We start from the raw sequence: 6,533 nt of genomic DNA on the forward strand, positions 1-6,533 counted from the left end.
ACTGGCATTGTTACAATACTGTTAACTGGACTGCAGACTTTATTCAGTTTTCACCATTTTTAACATACATTGGTTTATGGATGTGTTTGTGTAGAGCTCCACGCAATTTTATAGATCCAGGTAACTACCACCCCAGTCAAAATATAGAAACCATACATCATCACAAGGATCTCCCTCATGCTGTCCCATGTATTTGCACACCTATCCCATTCCTGTCCCCTGGAAACCACTAATCTGTTCTCCATGTCTACAGTGTTGTCCTTTTGAGGACAAATGAAATTATGTAGTATGTAATATTTTGAGATTGACTTTTTTATTCACTGAGCCTTGAGATTCATACAAGTTGTTGCACTTACCAAATCAATAGTTGATTCCTTCCTATTGCTCAGCTGGATTCCACTGCGTGAGTGTACAATAATTTGTTTAATCATTCACCCACTGAACCCAAGCAAGACATGTCTGTGCAAGTAATGGCTGCTGGACTGTGACCTTTGAGTAAAGGATACATGTTTCAGAGCCTCATTTTTATGCTTGGGACCATATGGTGCCCCCAGCAGGCTTGGGAAGTGACCTTCTAAAGCGCACAGATGGGCCTGCAGGGATGCTGTGTGGGCCAGCTCCAGGCTGCCATTCAGAGGCAGAACCAACTCTGCTCCCTGGCCTTGTGACTGGGGACCAGGTGGCTTCACCCCTTCAGGTCCTGCTATTCTTATATGTGACATGAAGGCACTAAATTATGATTCTTCCACGAGACAGTTTAAAAACATGGCTGCAAATTTCTTGACACTACTTCCATTAAGAGTTGGGGCTTATGTCCCTTCCCCTTGGGTCTGAGTGAGTTGTGACTGTTTCAACCAGTGGACTAGAACAGTGTTTCTCAACATTTTTTTTCATCGTTATCCTACGATAACAATGAATATCCCTTAAAAAAAATCCCTAAAAAGGAATATCCCTAAATATCTCCCCTCATGAAATGTTAATACCAAAGACGTATTGTACATCTATCTATCCATCCATCCATCCATTCATCCATCTATCCATCCATCCATCCATCTATATCTGCGTTTTATATCTAAAAAGAGTAAAAATATTTTTTCACCCTGCAAGAACCAATATTTGCCCCTATGGGGAATGCATGCAAGAGGGCCTCTGTATGGCTTCCAAGGCTAAGTCAGAAGAAACCCTGCAGCTCCCTCCTCAGTCTCTTGAAACGCTTGCCCTCTGGATGGTCTGTGGATATTCCCTCTTAGAACCCAGCTGTCACAGAAAGGCCACATGTAGGGCCTCTGGGCAACAGTCCCAGCAGAGCTGTCTTGGATCACCCCAGCCCATGCTCCAGACTTGTGAGTGAAGAAGCCTCCAGATGACAATAGCAACCAGCCTGTGTGGCCAGGGTTCACACATTGCTACAACACAAGCTGTTCTCCCATGCTTAGCAGCACGCAGGCTGCTGGAGCCTGAGGTCTTGCCCTTTCTCAACACATGAACCATATGGACACAGTCAGTCAAGATGTGGCAAGTGGTGAGTGTTCCTGAAAACAAACTTTCCACTGTGTCAATAGCCCTCCATGCTCTGCCCTCCACGCTCTGCCCTCCACTCTCTGCCCTCCATGCTCTGCCCTCCATGCTCTGCCTTCCATGCCCTACCCTCCATGCTCTGCCCTCCATGGTTCTGCCCTCCATGCTCTGCCCTCCATGCTTTGCCCTCCATGCTGTGCCCTCCATGCTCTGCCCTCCACGCTTTGCCCTCCACGGTCTGCCCTCCACGCTCTGCCCTCCATGGCTCCTGACACTACTCTTGGCAAATCTTCAACTTCATTCAAAGAAAAGTTATAAAGCGAACCAGCAGCAGTTTACAGCTGATGAGGTCAAGGAGAAGAAATGAACACTAGCAAATGGTAGTTGAAGAATCCATCTCAGGAGAGGAAGTGCTCAAGGCAATAGAGGAAGAATTCAGATGGAAAATTCCCCTCCTTAGAGAAATTACAGACAACAAGATCTCTCCAAAAAAAGGAGCTAAGAAAAGAAATATAGTAATTAAAAAAAAAGTATTTAAAGTAAAATATGGAGGAAAAAATGAGCAGACAGAGCTCAGGAAGAATGTAAGCGGAAGAGAATAATAATCCTAACAACTTTATTGAGAGGAAATATATATACGTTTGAAAGTTAGAAAAAGAAGTGTGTTGTTATTTAATTATGAGTGAATTGGGGGGACTGAAATATGAGGGTTGAGCATCCTGCATTTGCTGTCGTACAGCTCGAGAGGTGGAAGGGGCCAAGCTTGGGTTGAATCAGGAGTGAGTGGTGGTGGCTGTGCCAGTTCTGAGCCAGGTGGAGGATGGAGAGTGTCTTAGGCACAAAGGGGTTAGAGCCAAGCCCCTCTTGGGATGGAAAAGTCCAGACGGGCCCTGGGGCCTCTGCAACTGAATGATAGTCCATTATCTCTGACAGGGTCATCCTGGAGCCACAAGGAAAGGAGGCCTGAGGGAGGATCCGTGAAGGTGAGAGGCAGATGCCTCCAAGGAATCAGTGTGTAAGAGGGGTTGTCCTTTCTTTTATCTGCTCCTGAGGCAGAGGTGGCGGAAGGCAGAGAGGCCCCCTCGGCATCCCTGTGCTGTGTAGCACCGGCCGGGAGTGGGATTGCATTCCTGAGGCCAGGATGAGGGATGCTTCCTCTCTGCAGGGACCCTTGTCTCCTGGGGAACTGTAATTGCTGCTTATTACCCGATAGGAGGCCAGAGGTTCTACTTGTTCCCTCCAAGGGTGTCGATGGTGTGGGAGCTGCGGTTCCCCGGTTCCCCGGCTCAGGCTGTGACATTGTTTCCCCCCGGAGGCCCCTTAGCATTACTCACTCGCAGCGCAGTGCGGAGCAGGTCCAGGAGCAGCAGCCCCTTCAGGGAGATCGGGAGCAGGAAGTGGATGTTGCAGAGCAGGATCCTGGACAAAGCGGTCAAGATGCCAAGAGTGAGCCACCTCTTCCCCAACCAACACCTGCCACCCTGCTCAGCTGCCTGGTCCCCAAACAGGGAAGCCCCCTGCAAGGGGCAAAGTCATGCCACCCGGAGACTGAGCCTCCAGGGGCCTCCCCACAGGCTCAGTTTGAGGCCCGGCCCCTTCGCTGCCCTTGGCTGTGACTGCCCTGCCTTTAAATGTATTTGCAGAGATGGTGTCTCGCTATATCCCCCAGGCTGGTTTTGAACTGCTGAGCTCAAGCCATCCTCCTGCCTTGGCCTCCCAAAGTGCCGAGATGACAGGCGTGGACCACTGCGTCCAGCCAGGCCTGCCTTTGGTCTTCTATCCCACAGTCCCCGCTGCTCACCTGTGTCCCGCCAAGCTTGAGGGTCTGCTGTGTCCTGTCTTCCTGCTTCTGTTCCTCTCTCTGCCTTGTGTCTCCCTTTGTCACTTCTGCCCATCTTTCAAGCTCAAATCTAGTTATTATTACCCCTTTGAAGCAGAGGAAGATATTCCCCGACTTCCATCAACCTGGCTATTTATCTACTTGGTTCTCCCGTGAGGCGTTTCTTCCTGCTTGGGGACCCACTTTATGACCGCAGATCTGAGACCTGCTGCCTCATATCGCCCACATGTTTAATACTTGGTCTAGCTAAATCAGTGGGTTCTGGGGAGTCCCCATCAGTGTTTAAGAGTCTGATTTCCCAATCTTATTCCTCATCCACTCCCCCACACCCGGTGCCAGGGCCCCTCCCCGCAGGCCACCCCTGTTCTCTCCCTGAAGCTGGCCTCCAGCCCAGGCAGGGAAGCAGTGATGAGTCATGTGAATTTCGCTCAGGGTTTTCTTGAGCGAGAGCAGGCCTGCCATATTGCACATCCTAAAAATACCCTTTAAACCACTGTGCTCTTCTTGTAAGTTCCACTCCCCGTGGTCTTGCAAGTTCCACTGCACCCTTGGTCTCTCCCTGCCAAGTTTCCCCTTGTGCCTCTCCTGTCTCGCTAGAAGTCCTGGCACTGCCATCTCCGCTCAGCAGAACAACTGCTCTGCAAACAGTGGAGCGGGATGAAAGCCAGGTCAGGAAGCATCCCCAGCGCCTCGCCTCTTCCGGACTCCTAGGGAACACAGGCTCCGTGCTGGCAGGCTCCAGGGAATGAGACCCTTTGAAAGGAAGGGAGTTGGACTGGAGAAGGGAAGGGAGCCAGTGGAGCACGGAAGGCAGGATCCAGGGAGAGAATGGGCCTTGACCCTGGACTTTGAGGGATCTTGAAGCACCAGGGCTGTGATGGGGTTAAACAGGGGCAGCTGCGTTTGCACTGTGACCAGACATCCTATTGATCCCTCGAAGGGAGATGGGCTTCGGGTTGGTGTCCATATCCCTCCACCATGCTGGGAATGTGAAAGAAAAGCAAGGGGCCCAGCTTCCTGCTCTCCCACCCTGCCCTTCCCTAGCCTTGGCTGGGGAGTTGCAGCGATGGGCACACCCCTGCCTGTGACTGTGGTAGGCAGAATAGTGAACACCACCAACGATGTCCTAACCCCAGAGCCTGTTAATATATTTGATTACATGCAAGGGGGAGTTAAGGCAGTGGGTGGATTTGAGACTGCTCGTCAGCTGACCCAGGGTGGATTATCCTGGATCATCTGGCTGAGCCCAGTGGAATCACCAGCATCCTTATAAATGAAAGAAGGAGGCAGGAGAGTCAGTGGAGCGATGCACTGTGGGAGGCTCCACTGACCTTTGTTGGCTTTCAGCAGGAAGGGGCCATGAGCCAAGGAATGCGGGTGGCCTCTAGAAGCTGGAAAAGGCAAGGGAACAGGTCCTCCCCTGGAGCCTCTAGAAGGAATGAGCCCTCTTAACACCTTGATTTCAGCCCGATGAGACCCATTTCAGACTTCTGGTCTCCACAGCTGTATGATCATGAGATTGTGTTGTTTTAAGCCACCAAGTTTGTAATGATCAGTTACAGCAGCCACAGGAAAACCACACAGAGAGCCGCCCTTCCAGAACACCCAAAGCTTCAACTCGCTTTTGCCTCCTGGGGCTTGAGGGACTTGGCGGAGCATGGAGCCCAGAGCCTGCTCTCTGGAGCTCAGCCTGTTGCAGCTCCTTGAGGAGAATCTCCTGCAGTGCTCAGGTATAGACGGGGAGGGGAAGGCCCACTACACACTTCACTGTCTCTCGCCTGACCAGTGCCACATGAGGGTCTCTGGCGAGAGCCCCTGAAGGAGTGGTCGTGGGGTAGCCTAGGGAAAGGTCTGTGGGAGCCCAGCTCTGCTCACCTGGTGAGGGGCTGGTAAGAGCCGTGGGCTGGGTGCTGTTGGTGCTCTGGGTGAGAGAAGGCCAGGAGGCCAGAACTGTTGGAGTGGTTGTTCTCAGAGGTTCTGCTGTGTCTGCTGTCCCAGGTGAAGCTGTGTCTGCTGTCCCAGGCACAGCTGTGTTCCTTTTCCCAGGCACAGCTGTTTCTGCTTTTCTAGGTAACGCTGTGTCCATTGTCCCAGACCCAGCTGTGTCTTCTGTCCCAGGTGCAGCTGTGTCTTCTGTCCCAGGTGCAGCTACGTCTGTTGTCGTAGGTTCAGATGATTTTCTTGGATTTGCTGCTGGACACACGAAGGATAGTTTTGAGGGTGACCTAGGAGGCTTCCCCATGGCTCACGTCACCCCTTACCCCTCCAAGGACTGTGAAGCATTTAGTCTTAGCACTACAGGTCAGACACAGTTGTTTTGTTTTGTATCTTTTTGGTATCTTATCTAAAATGTAACATTATTTCATTTACAAACACACACCACTGTACCACCCATGAAGGACTTGTGGTGAGAGGCTACGTAGGCAATTGACAAATACTCAGCTTAGGCAATTGACAAATACTCAGCTTAGTCCCAGAGTCCTGCGTTGCACAGCTGAGCATTGAGAATCACACTCTGTTTTCTTGAAGTTCTACATCAGAGCCAAACAGATCTTCTCTTGAGTCTCATCCTGGGTTCAAGCAGGCTCTTTGTTGCCTGCTGTGTAGCGAAGTGACCCTAAGAGCCGGCTGCCCCTCCCTGGGCCCTGCATGGGAACTCAGGACTCCTCCCCCCTGCAGCTGGGCAGAGCATCTGTTTCCAGCTGAGGTTTTCCTGCCTCCCAAAAGCTTCCTTATTTCACTAGGCTTGGAGGGACTCTCCCCCAGCTCTTCCTTTCCTTCCACTCATGCCTTTGTTCTCTTTTTAAGTCAATTTCTGAAACATTCTAAAACCAGCACACTTCCCCACTGCACACGCACACAGGCACACCACATCTGCATATACTAAGCTGAAAATGACTTTTCCCTGCTTTGTAAATGGGCCCACAGGTAACAGATATATGATTGAGCTATAGCATCTGTGTGTGTGCATGGGGAGCTGACAGTTTCCCTGGTGCCTGTGGTGGAGATGACACTGATGGCTCTGGGGGCTGGGCTGTGGAGTGAGGGTGACAGCCTGACTCTCTTTCTGGGAGACCCCCGTTCTGAGTTCTCAGGCTCCTCAAAGACTCGGGGCAGCCAGAGGAGGCCCGTGGGAAGGCTCTGCACTATGCTGGGCTCTGTTTTTCCCTCTTTC

The sequence above is a fragment of the Macaca thibetana genome, chromosome 16 (assembly GCF_024542745.1).
Source record: "Macaca thibetana thibetana isolate TM-01 chromosome 16, ASM2454274v1, whole genome shotgun sequence".
NCBI lineage: Eukaryota > Metazoa > Chordata > Mammalia > Primates > Cercopithecidae > Macaca > Macaca thibetana.